This window comes from Halichoerus grypus, chromosome 13 (assembly GCF_964656455.1).
Source record: "Halichoerus grypus chromosome 13, mHalGry1.hap1.1, whole genome shotgun sequence".
Taxonomy (NCBI): Eukaryota; Metazoa; Chordata; class Mammalia; order Carnivora; family Phocidae; genus Halichoerus; species Halichoerus grypus.
In genome coordinates, this window is record NC_135724.1 from 22,851,126 (window position 1) to 22,867,392 (window position 16,267).

The following is a 16,267-nucleotide window of genomic DNA, read 5'->3' on the forward strand; positions in this document are numbered from 1 at the left end:
CCAATTGGAGAACTGTTGAAGATAGGCCAGATAAGCCACATCTGCATGCTCCGCTCCTACCCATGGCATACAGCTGTGCCTGGCAAGCAAGAGCCACCTGGCAGCCATAAAAAGCAATGAGATTTTGGTGTGAGATCACTCCGTGAGGGGATAGGCTAACTGTTGACACAGCTCTGTCTGGCTGGCTATTTTGGAGATAGATAGACCCTGAGGGCTGGGTGGAAAATGGCTTGTAGCATGGAGATATAGCTCTTAAGTGTTTTGTTTTGTTTCTGCTGAGTGGGAGCTGTGGGATAGAGGGTTTATGAAAGTATATAAGATGAAAGCTAAAGTTAAACATCTCCCCAAACAAATCTATTTACATGTGACTTGCCTTCAGTTTCAGGGAGCTCACAGGGTGTATAAAGTCTATGTACGCATCCCTGCTTAGAGGCTTTTTTTGGATAGCATAGATGAGGAGTTTATTTCTAGGACCTAGAAACCTCACTAGCAATTCTTCCCTTAAAGTGTGTTTCCTACAGCACTTGCATGGGAATCACCTGCTGCCATTATTCAGTGCATGCTGAAAATGCTGATTCCTGAGCCCCTCCTGACATTAAGGAATCAGGATCATCCAAGCGGGGGTCCTGGAATTTGCATTCTTACTAAGCACTCAGGTAGTATTTATCATTATATGGCTTAAGAACCACTAAGAGTTGAAAAGGGCCATAAAAGAGGCCTTGGGAGTCCAACCAAAATCTAAGACTGATACAAAAAGCTCTCAGAAACTGATCACTCAATTGGGCTGTCAATTGATTAGGACACAAGGGGGTGGGTGGAACTCAAGGTTGTCTGATTGACTGAGAAGAGGGGGTCGACTGACACCGGTTATGAACCAACATTTGTCCAGAACCCACCTGAGTCCAGGCACTTGAGCATGTGGTTTATGCCATTTAGTTCCTCTCAATGATTCTATTATAGATGAAGAAATAAAGGTTCGGAGAGTTTGGAGAACTTGGAGAACTTAAAGCGAAATAAGGGGAGCCAGACCTTAAAGGCAAACAACCTGACCTGACTCTTTTTTGATGATGATGATTTATTTATTTATTTAGAGAGGGAGGGGGAGGGGCAGAGGGAGAGGGAGAGAGAGAGTCTCAAGCAGACTCCACGCTCAGCACAGAGCCTGACTCCGGGCTCAATCTCACAACCCTGAGATCATGAACTGAGCTGAACCAACTTAGCCACCCAGGCGCCCCTTGATGATGATTTTAAAATGACACCACCCAGTTTGCTCTTTGTCTGCCAGATTTGGATTACAAAAGAGAAATAAATTCATTTCATTATATTTTTTAAAATGTTGAGCATATACTGTCTTCATTTACCTGGGAATATATTTCAGAACAAACGATTTATTCAGATGAAACAGGAGGAGAAAATGCAAAATGTGATGTCAGCCGGTTTGCAACATATAAAGTTTGGGCCACGTATGTAATGGGCAACTGGGAGTGCGGCTCCGTATACAATTCAGAGTAGCTGGAGAGGCTTTCTAGAGGAAATGGTGTTTTGAATCAACTCTGAGGAGTCAGTAGAATTTTGAATTAATTCAACCTTATATAGAACTTAGATTTAAATAGATCAGACTCTCCCAAAAATCCACCTCGAATTTTACTTTTGATAAACAAGAATATTTATGGAAGGCAGAGGGAGGAATTCCTGAGCAAAGAAAAGTCTCTCATTTTACAACCACCAGTTCCTTAAGAGCTTTCAAAGGATAAAGGTAAAGGAGCTGAGGCCTTACTGTGTGCCAGGCACTTATTAACTCACTTGATCCTTATAAACACCTTTGGGGTTAGGTGTTATTACCATGCCCAGGTTTAAAATGATACACACACTTGGCCGAGGTGTAAGAGGTAGGAAATGGTGGAGACAAGATTCAGACGGATAGTTCAGGGCTGGTGTGTTCCCTTAAGCCACAAGCTACACTGACTAGCTGGGATGGTTGGAGGTTTGGGGAATCTGGCTCGGTCCACCACACTGAAAGGGAAAAATCAGAAGATCATATGTGACAAGGGACTTGGTATTCACTAGGGTGCAGAAATGATTATGTTTTGAAAGTAAAGGACATCAGGTTATCAGGTTATGAGTAAAGCACCTGCCCAACTACGAGATTGAAGGAGGAAGGGTATATGTTTATCTGTCTCTTTCTGTCTGGCAAACAACCTCATTCCCTGAAGAGAGTCTCTCCCATTTGGAAATATGTTTATTTGAGCGCTGAGCAATGTTTTGTTCCCTTAGAGTCTAAGGAATAGTCCTGAAGGGCACTGACCTTGTCTCAACTTTTTGCAACTATCCCTGACTTTAATCCCACAATTTAGCCTTTGAGCACCCATCTTTTAAAAGCTGGATTGACTGACTCCCAAAAAACAAAGGGGAGGAGAAGGATTTATAAAGATGTATAACTGCCTACCCATGGGTCCACTGACAATCCATCTTGGAGAACAGCGTACACCTCCAGTCCCCTAAAAGGGCAGGGGGCACTTGGATAGCCCACTCAGATGGGGGTGTACTGATTCAGCAAGATGTACCCCAACCTTGATGGTAAATGTTCAGTTGCCTTTATAAACTAATCTCTTACAGCATCATGACTCTGAAACCTTTCCCTCCAGATGTGTCTATATGTTTCCCAATGGAAGGACTTATCAATCTAAGCATTCTCATGAACATTTGTAAGTAGCTTTCTTCGGTTCATTTCCTTAGCCCTGTTCATCTCTGAGAGTTTCTTGGTGTTGTTTCAGATACTCTGGTTGACATGGGAATGCTGGTGCTTCCGGCATGCTCAGCTCTGTCATCAAATAATGACATCCTCAGCATGATAATAATAAGGGCTAACACTATTAAGTGCTATGTGCCAGGTGATAGTCTAAGCAATTACATGTATTTACTCATTCAAATCTTTATAACAAATCAATGAGTTAGGATTGTCCCCATAAAGAAATGGGAACACAGCAAGTTCCAGTCATTTGCCAAAGATCACAAGGCTAATATATGGTCCAGAAAGGCACTCATTTTAGCTTCAGAACCTATGTGCTCAACCAGTATGCTCTTTGCCACCAATATGTCTCTGTTTCACCCCTAATGTTACCTATTGTAGCTTAACTTATTCACACTACCAACTCACACACATTTTTTTTTTAAGATTTTATTTATTTATTTGAGAGAGAGAGAATGAGAGAGAGCACATGAGAGGGGGGAGGGTCAGAGGGAGAAGCAGACTCCCTGCCGAGCAGGGAGCCCGATGTGGGACTCGATCCAGGGACTCCAGGATCATGACCTGAGCCAAAGGCAGTCACTTAACCAACTGAGCCACCCAGGCGCCCTCACACACATTTTTTTAAACAAGCTCCGGCCAGTTTTATTAAAGAAAAATTTTGCATGATTTACTTTTCACCCGTCTGTTCTGGTAGGCTTCTCGTGATATGAGAACCACCTGGATCAATGACAGCCAGTGTGCGTACTCTACAGCATTTCCCACATGCTGCGCCCAATTCAATATTGTTGCCACTGCAGTGATGGACACGTTTTGGCCAACATGGTGCAGTATTCTATTTCAGATTTCCTCAAGGCTGGGCAGTTGTTGGCCAGGATGACCAATTTCCCTTTGCCATGTCTGATCATTTTCAGAGTCTGCTTCTACCCCAGAGCGTACTTTCCACTTTTCATAACAAGTTGGAGCCTAGAGTTGATCGACTCCAGAGAATTTTTTGTCTTCTTTGTGGCCCCCATCTTCCTGCCTTAGGTGTGGGACAGCGCCAACCAAGAGCAGCCATCAAGATGGCTGGGAACGAGAAAGGAAAGCTCAGGCACATATATTAGCACATAGGCTGGAAGAGGAAAATATCCCTAAAAATCAAAAACATTACTCAGGCAGTAATGACAATGGCTACCATTTACTGAGCTAATTTTACATTCTTAATGATTTTAAAAGCATCCCTGCGAAGTTGTATAATTGACTCAATTTTTTAACCCTATGAGTCAGACTGGTCAAGTGGATGGTTTAAGATCATCAGCAGGTCTGTGGCAATTTGAACCCAAATCTGCCAAATTCAGAGGCCCCTGATCTTTCAGCTACTACTTGAAGGCTTCTTACTAATCCTTAGGCACAACCAGCCTAGTGTAGTCAAATAGTCAGTTAAAGTGACTATCATCATTGCAGAACTATTAACAGCCAAAAAATGAAGGAAGTGTTAGGGTCCAAGGGCAGGCCACCCCAAGATGGGCCACTGTAGCATGAAGATTATTTTTAGTTAAAAAGTGATCAAACCCAGCAGATTGAGGAAAAGCTCCTTACCTCTCCCTCATTTGCCTAAAAAGAATTTACAGGAAGAGACCTATCACCATAAATAACTATATTATGATATAAACTAGGTATGGTAGACAGGGAGGAACCTAACAGTCCTCTATGTCCCATTTTTTCCAAGTGGCCCAGAAAATATTTGCTTACCAAACATTTATTCTTTATCTTCCTGTGAATTGCATTCCTTCTTTCAAAAGAAATCCCAGACCCTTATCCCCTCCCCTTAGTCCAGAATGACATATACTTTATTTTGCCCACCTTTGGGATTTCCATGTCTGTGTGGATTCCCTGTATGAACACCATCAAATTTTATTTTTCCTGTTAATCAGTCTGGCTAGAAGGAACTTGAACAGGACATTCTTGCTCCCCAGCAGGAGCATTGGCCATAATTTGACATAAATTCTAGATTTTAGGGGGAAAAAATAGTTTGTAATAGTTCAGAGAAAAGGTAGGTATGGCCCCTTGGCAACATTCTAAAAGTTAAAATGGCTAAAAGAAGAAAGAAGTTTCCCAGGAAAGAATTCTACCTGAACAATCACAAATGTCTTAGTCCATTTGCACTGCTGTCACAAAGTATCAGAGCCTGGGCGGTTTATAAACAACAGAAATCTATTTCTCACAGTTCCGAAGGCTGGAAGCCAGAGGTCAGGGTGTCAGCATGGTCAGGTCCTCAGGAAAACCCCCTTCTGAGGCACAGACTGCCGACTTCTCCTTTTATCTTCACGTGGCACAGGCCAGCCCCTGGGCCTCTCCTTATCAGGGTACCAAGCCCCTTCATGAGGGCTCTGTCCTCGGGACCATATCCACCCCCCAAGGCTCCATCTCCAAATACCACTACTCTGGGGATTAGATTTCAGCATATGAATGTTAGGGGGGACACAAACATTCAGTCCATAACAAAAAAATGACATCGATCAAGAAGAAAAAGGGAAAGTGTCCTTTAAAAAAACAAACCAAAAGCAAACAAACAACAAAAAGCCATGCAGAGAGCTCTCTCATAATCCCAGATTTTAAAAAGAAATGCCTAAATTATGGAAAGAGGCACTTATAGCCAAGGAATATTAGCCAGTCCTAATGATCCTAGGAAAAACAGAGTCCAAATTGCCCTGAGGCTTAAAAATTGGTGTAAAGGCATTGCAAGGGGGCTTTGGGCCATGGTCAGAGCAGGAAGGAGGAGGATGGAAGGGCTGGTTGGGGGCAAATGATGTCATGTTGAAAGCTAGCAGAGAAAAGCAGGGCAATTCAACTCCTATATTACTTTCTCTATCGAGGAAAGTGATCTTCAAACTGGGAAGGCTAGGACAAATATGGTTCATAGGAAATTGAAACCTGAGAGAAGCAAGGAGACCAGAAAATATCTGGCTACTGAGATGCGTTGAGGCGGATGACATCTCGCCCCACAGAGGAAGGTGTGGGGTATAAGCAGCTGCATTTTGGAGAACAGGAACATGCTCCAATTTAAAAAAAAAAAAAAAAGGAAATGGGTGGATTACAGAAAGGTGAAAGTAAAAGTATCCAGACCTGGGAATATTTCTTTACGGATATGTAGACTTTTCTTCCAGCAAGTATTTCCATAGTCATAAATATCTCCTTAAAACAAAGAGGTGTCCCAAGTATCTTTGTTAAGTAGTGATTTAAAATGAAGTTGACACACCTGGGTGGCTCAGTCCGTTGAGCTCAGTCTGACTCTTGGTTTCGGCTTAGGTCATGGTGGTCTCAATGTTGTGGGATCGAGCCCCGCATTGGGCTCTGTGCTCAGCGGGGAGTCTGCTTGTGATTCTCTCTCCCTCTCCCTCGCCCCGCCACCCCTCTCTAAAATAAATAAACTTTAAAAAATAAAAAAAAATTAAAATAAAATGCAGTAAAAATTAGTAAAATTAATTTTATTTTTAAAATTATTTTATTTTATTCATTATTATTATGTTCAATTAGCCAGCATATAGTACATCATTAGTTTTTGATATAATGTTCAATGATTCATCAGTTGTGTATAACACCCAGTGCTCATCACCACACATGCCCTCCTTAATACCCATCACCCAGTTAACCCATCCCCCCAACCCCCTCCCTCTGTAACCCTCAGTTTGGTTCCCGGAGTCCAGAGTCTCTCATGGTTTGTCTCCCTCTCTGATTTCTTCCCATTCAGTTTTCCCTCCCTTCCCCTGTGATCCTCCACACTATTCCTTATGTTCCACATATGAGTGAAATCATATGATACACGTCTTTCTCTGCTTGACGTATTTCACTTAGCATAATCCCCTCCAGTTCCATCCATGTCAATGCAGATGGTAGATATTCATCCTTTCTGATGGCTGAGTAATATTCCATTGTATATATGAACCACATCTTCTTTATCCATTCATTTGCTGAAGGGCATCTCCTTCCGCTGTCTCCTTTGGCTATTGTGGACATTGCTGATATGAACATTGGGGTGCAGGAGCCCCTTCTTTTCACTACGTCTGTATCTTTGGGGTAAATAGCTAGTAGTGTAATTGCTGGGTTGTAGGGTAGCTCTATTTTTAACATCTTGAGGAACCTCAGTAAAATTAATTTTAAATGAACACACTTCACCATATAAACCAACAAGTCTTCTAAAGTTTTTTAATACCAAGACCTAATTACATTATTTTCCAAGTTAGAATGACTAATAATTAATACAGATGATACTGTACTTTTCAAAGTAAAGAAATATATTTGACCCATAAATTTTTATGAATCACATTTGATATCACCAAATAAACTTTACTGAGGAAAGAAATTGTTTAAAAATCTCAGAAAAACAGACATGATGAAAAGCTAGACATGGTGTACAAATAATGTGAAAATACTGTCACAGGTATGGAAATGTGACATCATCATTGGAATATAATGAAATGTTATAAAGCAAAGGGTTGTCAAAATACAGAAGAAGAGATATGCTGAAAGAAAGGAAAAATCAAGATCATGCAGTAGTGGCAACAATTTCTAACTTATAACAGATACTTAAATGCCATGGGGGAAATGAACAGAACTATCTCCAGAAGCAGTGGTGGCAAAAGACAGGTTGGCTTTCAAAAATGCAAGGGACGTAGCTAATTAAATTACCGCCTCCTTCAAATAAAAGTGAGAATCTCTTGGGAGAATCTAAGCCCCTTAACAGACACATTTTAGAGCACATAATGAAATGCTACGTATTTCAGTAGGAAACTATTTCAACAGTGAAATGACATAGGAATCAGAAGCATATTCCACTGTGACACTTAGTAGTTGACATCTTTCCAAACAGCCACCACAAGTCTGAAGTTCTCATGAGACTGAGGTCTCCCAGCTACATGACTATCCACACTCATTTCACCAAAGAACACGAACTCTGCTGGTTGCTCCGTATTCTGGGTGGAGAACACCAATTGGTTTTATGTAGCTTAAGTCTACAGGGCCATCAACTTCCCTCTTAGATGCATCACCCCACAGAGCTGGCCAATCAGGTTTCATCTGGAAAATAACCAGTTCATGGACTCCTTTGGAGGTTTTTCTATTTTGGACCATGGTACCACGTAAGTAATCTCAAACTCTTGTTTATCAGTGAGAGCCAAATTTGGAATGAGAAATTGTTCTTGGCATTCTTTATTTTTGGTCAAACCTTTCTGAACTTCATTTCCATGAGCAAAACTATCGTACTTCCAAACATGAAATACTTTATTCATTCTGCCTCTAAAGTTTGCACTCCAGAATCCAACCAAATCAGAGTCAGCTGTCCAAAGAGGAATGGTTTTCATGATATTTTCTGGAAACTCATTTATCTTTAAAGGTTTAAGGCAATAAGTATGAAACTCATAGAGTATTCCATCATATTGTTTGGGGCCCCCTATAGCAAAGGTGAACACATCTGAGTGTGAATGGCTGTGTGGCCAGACCCCTCAGGAGACAAGCATGGTGGCCGCTTCAAGTGTTGAGAAGGGCAGCCAGTTGGTGGTCTTTCAAGGGTCCCTCCTCTTATGGCTTCCCTACTAGAAACCAGGACCTGGACAATTTTTAAAAGAGTAAATATCTTTTAATATTTAAAAGATAATGATTGAACATAATTACTTGGTGCCACCATGGTTTTTATCAAACAAGCTTTACCAAACTAACCTTGTTTCTGTGCTGAGAAGTTACAAGGGAAGCCAACGTTTTCCTGGGTCGAGATTTCAAGAAGTCATTGTCGAACTATCCCTATGGACAATGTGGATAAACATGGACTGAATGACAGTTACATGACGAAGAGTTTTCTTAACTAGTTGAATTACTGAGTATATATGCTATTGATAAACTCAGTTCTGTCCCTCTGAAAAGTAGTGTGTGATGATGGGTGGGGTCCTCTTCTTGCAAAAAACATATATTTGACACATGTTTATGACTCATATGGATATATAGAAATTAGATACATGATATTTTGATGCAACTGCTTTGAAGATATTTTGACAGCCGTGTAAAGCAATTTAATTTTAAGAAATTTTTCTAAAGTGTCAATTAATAGAATTATATCCACACTGACTTCCTGATCTTCATCCCATTTCTGAGTGAATCTTAGAGGTGCAGGAAGGTCAAACCCAGGAATGGAATGTGGCTTTGAGGTGTTCATTGTTCACATTTCTAGGAAACGAAAAAGATATTTTTATATTTTGATGTGCCCATTTTGATATGACCAAATCAAAGGCGTCACATACAAATGTTTTTTCCAGACCTGATTCCCATACATTCATCTGCATCACAGATTTTGAAACTCCATAGCAGTAAGGATAGCTCTCTTCAGCACACCAAGAGGAGTTTACTTTCCCGGTTGGCAGTAATTCACTGAGCTTCTGATATTGTGAAGACAGAAAGACAGAGGGATAGCTGGTGTGTGCTGGCTTTCCAGTCAATATCTGATAGATCTCCACCGAACCAGATGGTTTCTTCTTGCTTATAAGGAATACAGATAAAGACTGCATATCGTTCCAGGTTCTTTGGTTGTAAGCAATTGAAATAGACCCTAGGTTACCTGAGCAAGAAAGGACTTTATGGGAGGGATACTGAGAAGTGCTTGCAATAACAGTAAAAAGAGAGGTGAACACCAGGGTCTTGGAAAAACCCAGGGATGACAATAGAGAACCCAAACACCTGCTTCTGTAAGAAGTGCCCTCATCCAGGTCATTTCCACCAACCACGTGTCCCTCAGCATCTCTGCCCAAGTTGCAAAGTGTGCCCTCCTCACTCCCCCCTCCCCTCCCCTGCTTCATGTTGGGTCATATGACAGCCCAGCCACATGCATGCAGCAGGGCAATTTCCCAAGGAAAAAAGAAGGGCACAATCACCAGAGGAAAGGGGCAGTCTGCTGGGAAAGAAAGAAAGAAACAGATCCACTGGAGACCTGAACTTGAGCCAAATACTCATTTTAAAAAATACAGATTTGGCCTCACCTGCTTCATGTATATAGGGGCTTGATTGACTGCAAGCTCCACAGGAACGCCAGCAGAGCATTGGTGGTCCCAGCGTCGGTGAGACAGCGCCCCTCAGGGCTTCCACCTTCCAAGGTCCTGGCACTGTCACTGTCCCTGCTCTGCCGTGGGTGGCCCTCCCGTGGTTCTGGGCTCAGGGATGCTCCCCTCATTCGCTCTCCAGCTGGTAAGGTGGTAGCTGTTTCCTGCAGTTACTAATGTCTCCCTCATCTCACATTTGCCTGTTCCCTCAGTCCTTCCATAGCTGTGTAAACAGCTCCTGCATGAATTTGTCTCTACTGGAGGAGTTGTGTTTCCTGGATCCGGACGGATGCACATGCCGAGGTCCACCGTAGGATGCTGAGGGAGTTTCACACCATGTCATACTTGGAATGTGTGTTTTATATAAACGAAGACTTAGGGAATGTGATAACCAGCTTCCCCTATCTGAAGAGCTTTCATCTGAAAGGGGGATTATATTTATCCCATGTAGTTCCAGAGGGCAGAACCAGGATTAGTGAGCAGGAGTTTGAGGGAAGCAGCTTTCAGTTCAAAGCAAGGAGCGGTCTTCTAAGCCCTTGAACTGCTCACAATGGAATGCACTGGGCAGCTTTTTTGGGGGAGTTAGTCAAGCAGAGGATTAGTTTCCATCTCTCTGAGACACAGGAGAGGTGCCCACCAGAGTGACATGCTGGGCCATATCAACTCTCCAGACCCCCCAGTCCCCCTGGAGAATCTACAGGCTTGAATTAAGGATTCGGCAATTTTCTATTGGAGCTGGAGGACAAAACTAGTATGCTTGGTGGCCTGCAAAAAATAACAACAATTATCCTCTAGGATTTAGCGTGGCCCCCAGAGTAATTTACAGCAAGGACTCTTCCTCCAGCACTGAAGAAATTCTATACCCAGCCGAAAGCCGACACCCTTTAATAAGAAGATCCTTCTCCTTTGCTCACTTCTCTGGATCCACTCTGTGTACCTGGGTTTTACACCCGGAGGCCCTTTGGAAGGGCAAAGCTGACCACAGCCTATAACTAATGGGATCAAAGGATTCTAGTGTTCTGAACAGAGTTGCTCATGTTTGTGAATCTCGTTTGATGAATCCAAATCTCAGGATCCTTCTACGGCGGGCGGAAGCTTCCCACCTCGGCCCTGGATTCACAAGGGATGGGCAGGCAGTGATGAGGGAACCAGACAAGGCTTCAAAATCCTAAGATTATCTTCCTGCCACCTTGAAAATCCCCCCCCCTTCCAATTCTTGCCACAGCTGTCATTAATTTGCATACATCTGGACAGCCCCCCTTCTGAAGTTTGGGGCACGTCGCATGAATCTCGAAATGGCTGTTCTGCATACACCAGTTTCCCTTTCCTGGAGCAAAACTGCTTTCAATTGCACTGTGGCTGTTTTGGGGAGAAGACAGGAGAAAGCCATTCCCTCTTGAGCCCTGTTAAACCAAATACAGAAACAAAAAATTCTAATTCCTAATATGCTCAGAAAACTAGCACACTCACAGAACATTCTCTTCCATTTTCCAATGGAAATATTGGAGGAAAGAGGAAATGCAATGATTCACCCATGATCACATAGCCCAGATATAACAGGACCAGAAATTAAACTAGAGTTCATTGTGACCTAGTCCAGGGATGTTCCCCTGACTCCCCACCATATTATTGCTTCAAAAAATCCTACTTTACAAGAGAAGAAATCCATGGAATTAAGTGTTTCAGTGGCTCAGCTCAGTTTTCTAGTAAGTGAGGGTTCAACCTGACAGCAGGACATCAGTGGCCCAAAGGTTGCATCTTTTGCCAACACAACCCCTTGTGGGTAATTTTATTTTCCATTCTGCTTCCCCTTAAAATTTCCCAATATTCTTCCCATTTGTCTCATGTCACGGGGTGATTGCCCAGAAGACAAAGGGAAAATGCCCGAGAAGGGGTGGGCAGAGCCTGGTTCACTTATTAGCAAAGGCACTGGACACCTGCCATGGTTTAGGGACACCAGGCGCAAGACACCTTACAACACAGACACGCCTGCAAGCCGAAAAGTCCGACAAGAGCAAAGAATAATTTCCAGTTAAACACCACCCTCTTCCTAAAGCCTGCCCCTCAAATGAGGGCTCTAAGGTCATGTTCTCCTAAGGAAAAATGGCTGGTTAGTTCCTGGACTGAAGGAGCAAGGCTGGGCAGAGGATGGCGCTCATAGGGAAGCAAAGGGCAGGAATAGAGAATATGGTGACGTGGTGGGAGGTAGGGAGGGCAGAGGGTACAGCAGGCTCTCTCATGGATGGGCCCACCGATGGATTCCACTCTCCCGATGCAGGTCAGGGACCCCTCCTCATCTTCCAGCTCAGGAGATTTGAATCGCAACGCTCATCCAACTCTGCTCCCCATTTCTACTCCCTCTGACCCGTCTCTGCCCACCCCTCATCTTGTTCCCTTCCTTGTCCCTTTATGTCCCTCAGCCCTCTCCCTGCCCACCCCCTTCCCATCTGAGGCAGCCACCTGGGGACCCTGCTATCCAATAATTAGCCTGAGCAGCTGCTCAACCAAACAAGCTCCAGAGATCCGCAGCTGGGAGAGTGGAGTCCTGCCTGGAGGAGGGGGAAGCCGGGGGAAGGCCCACTGAGCCTTCTCAGGTGGCCAGATGACGCCTAATTAGGCCCCCTGCTCTGGAGGCCTCACCAGATGGGCAAATGCCTGGAAGCCTTAGGGAGCCAGCAAGACTCTGTGGGAACTCCCAATGTGTGGTTTCCTTTCCAGCTGCCTCTGGGGCGATGGGGGAGGGTGGTTAAAATAGTAATTGGCGCCTCTGGTCAAGGGGCCTCACTTTTCCCTGCCAGGAGGGGAGATGCTCTGCTTCCCAGTGGTGCATCCCCCCAGCCCCCCACCCCACTCCGGCCCTGCCAGCCTGGAGTCTGAGTTGTTGACGTTGTTGACCGAAAATGATTTTTTTAGATGCACACCAGAGGAGTTGGCACTGGGAACATTCTTCTAAATCTAAACAATGCACACCATGAATTCACGAAAGGCAGAATTAAACTAGAAGGGAAACATAAAGAAAATGCGTCGGTTTCCTTCTTTCCGTCTCCCCAGCCTGCAAAAGTGAGCTGCAAACGCTGTGGCAGAGGGAGAATGGAGCAGTAAATGATTTAATTTTGACAGATTGTGGTTTCTGGGCAGAGGAGACGTCAGGGCCAGACGGTAACAGGAGGGGGACCACTGCGCAAGGCCGAGGTTGCATATTGCAGAGCCAGGCCCGCGCGTTCCCTGCCTTCCTCCTAAGTCACTGGGCCCTGGCCCCACCCCCCGGCCCTTGATATGGCCACATTTACCAGAAAAGTCACAAGGGGAGCAGGGAGCAGAAAATGAGGTACCTCCTCCCCTAAAGCTCTGTTTTTCAAAGAGGAGTTTGCCTTCCGGTACCCCAGCTGGGCATCAGTGGAAATACTGGTGGTGAAGCTTACAAACATTAAGGGGGGAAAATGCAAGAAGCGGAGCTAAGTAGGGGCCAAATGACCTCTTTGCCCTTCCCTCTTTCGGACTTCCCTAACTCCTTGTGTGACAAAGAACATCTTCTCTTTTTGAAGAAGAGAGTGATATCTGTAGTGAGTCCTTGACTCAAATGGCCTTATTACAGAAAAGTGAAGATCAGGAAAGCCAAGAAATCTTTTCTACCTGCCACCACATCTCTTGGCTCCCTCTGGTAGGATACCCTACCAGCAACCATACGAATTCGGAGCAGACGCCTGTGTGTCTCATCTGGTGGGTTTCCTATTTTAAGCTGTGAAAGTGAACTCACATCAGATGTGGTTTTACCTTATAATCACCCTCCAACCCAGCGGTGATTGTTTTCTGTTATATGCAGGGAAAAGTTGCAAAATAAAATAATAAGATTGAGAAAATAAGTATAAGAATCAGTGATGTTGGTATTTCCTATTTACTCTTGTTATTAATAGCCCCTATTTGTGGGACCGAATTGTGGATGGGACAGGCTGTGTGTATGATTACATTTTTGGCCAGCAGAGGACCAGGCTGGCAGCAGAATGTCTTTGAGCAATCTCCGTTCTCTGTAGTTTCTGGAGTATAACATATTTTCTGCCAGTTCCGGCTGATACGATGGACATTAATTGTTAATTCTACATTAGCCATCTGCTGAAAGGTAGACTCCCTGGAAATCTGGGGAAACAGCGCCATCTAGCAGTCCTCGCTGTAAGTGCCTCAAAGCTGGGTTTATCTGTCCCTGAAGAGACCAGGAGGAAAAGGCCACTGTTCTTTTAAGGTTGACCAAGTTGGAAAGATGCTCTCCACAAATCCACCTTGGCTATCAATGCACACAATCGGTTTGCAACAGCTTGGAGTCCATTTTGCTTTAGAAAAGTAGCTCAGCTTAATATTCTGGGTGGATAAGCCAGGTTTCGATAAAATTACATTAGCCTATAGCATTTCAGAACATACTATGGGGAAAAGGCAGTCTCTTCAATAAATGGTGCTGGGGAGACTGGACAGCTACATGCAAAAGCATGAAACTGGACCACTTTCTTACACCAGACACAACATGAAAATAAAGTCAAAGTAGAATAAACTAACTGTGAGACACAAAAGTATAGAGCATTTCATCCATAAGACACTTTGGAGATAAGTGTTTAAAAGATAAGGAAACAGAGAGGCCCATCTTTGAGGTCACTCAGCTATTTGTGGCTGAGTCAGGCTCACAAACCAGAAACAATACTCCTATTCGGAGAATAGGAGCAACCCTTTTTCAAAGGCTAGCCAGAGATGAAGATAAGAATGAGACACAGAAGTGTCAGCATCCTCAGGAAGCGAAGATACGCGTCTCTCTCTGAATCTACATAATAACATTGATATGGCAAGGGGTATATTAAACACAGGACAGATGTGGGCCTGTGTCCAGGACACAGGCACATATGGTAGACAAATCTTTGATCAGCCCTCCAAAATGTCATTGAAATGGCTGGAACAAATAGTTGGGCTCTTCCCCAACCCAACCTCTCTGTAGTCTGGCCAATCAAATGTCTCCCTCGAAGGAGAAATACTACAGATTTTAATATGGGGGATAGGGCTTTTCAGGTTTCTCTCCTCCAAAGGCCCTTTGGAGCTTTGACTTCAAATGTGCCAGACTCTCTTTCTGTTTGGTGAGGAACATTGCGGAGGCTCAGCCAGTCAGAGCTGGTAGGGACCTGAGGAATGAGCTCGTCTAGCAGGCACATTTGAATTGCCAGAGGAGATGTTAACATCAGTGGTAGGTCCCCACCTCAAACCAATTACATCAAAATCTCTAGTGTAGAGCCTAGGTATTGGTAACGGTTAAGTTCCCTGAGTGATTCCAATATGCCTCCAAGGTTGAGAAGGACTGGCTTCCAGCCCAACCTTTCTTCTTAAAGATGAGAAAACCAAGGCTCAGAAAGACAAATTGACTTGCCCAACAACGCACAGGGAAGTCATGGCAGAACCAGGACCAGTGTTCTCTTCCTCATCCTTTGTGGTCTGCTACCGTGTACCCCGTCATGCTGAGCTATGCAGCTCGCTAGGCCTCACGAGCCACCCGCTAGACAGCCAACATGGTCACCCCCCTGCAGACACTGCCCGGAGAGGCAGCCATCAGTGAGTGTCCGTCTACGTATTGGAAGTGCTCTGAGTGCTGGGCAAACTCAGCATTTAGGAATCTGAAAGAAGAGATGCTTTTACCATCTAACCAATACTAACCAATATGGGGGTGCTCCCACTTGGGGAGATATTTTTTCCAACTATGGCCTTTGGAACTGCAGAAGTAACTACAGAGTGGGTTAGGGGACCCCCAGGGCCCACTTTGAGGTGGACCAGAACCCAACTCCATTGATCACCTGATTGGTGGGTGATCATGGCACTTTGGGTCTCCAGTGTTCACTAGTTTCCAGAAGTCTGGCTCCATCCCTTTCCCTTGTGCACGATCAACTTGCCGAGCAGCCACAGGCTCTTTAGGGAAGGTTAGGAGGAAGACTGATAATGCAAACTGTTGGCTGTGCAGCAGGATTTTCTCAATGGGACTTTTCCTCCCTATCATTTAAGGGCCTCTGGGTCTAAGAACGAGCTCAAGTCTGGGAATTGGTTTAGGGTCCATGACCTTCTATTGACCTTCATCACATCTAGAGTTTTTCCATTCATGCAAATCAAGTAACCCTCTAGTAGCCTACCCATCTGTTTCTGTTTTCAAGGAATATCAGGATCAACTGGACAGTGCAATGTTCTGTTGGTCATACTATTCTGATTACTCCTTTGGCTCTGCTAACCCTTTCAGTAACCACACCCACCTTGTCTTTGGCAGTTAAATATCACCTCTTGCTCCCAGGTTCCATCATCCCCACTTAAGTCAGGGAGTCCAGTCTGATGATAGCAGTCCCCACTGTCACTCCTGGCCCATAGAGAAGAGCCACCATGGAGCTTTTCCAAGGATGTTGGGCCTCCCCCCACAAACGCATCTTGCTCAAGCTTGGTGAAGGGA

At 44.2% G+C, this 16,267-nt stretch overlaps 1 long non-coding RNA gene and 2 pseudogenes across 1 annotated transcript in view; all 3 read right to left on the bottom strand.

The window, feature by feature from the left end:
• The window catches only part of LOC144379772 (uncharacterized), a 93,718-nt gene that overhangs the window by 53,955 nt on the left and 23,496 nt on the right, over nucleotides 1-16,267 (bottom strand). The gene's annotated exons all lie outside the window — the stretch shown is intronic.
• On the bottom strand, nucleotides 3,417-3,762 carry LOC118537841 (large ribosomal subunit protein eL30 pseudogene; annotated as a pseudogene).
• On the bottom strand, nucleotides 6,254-9,282 carry LOC118537814 (protein NipSnap homolog 3A pseudogene; annotated as a pseudogene).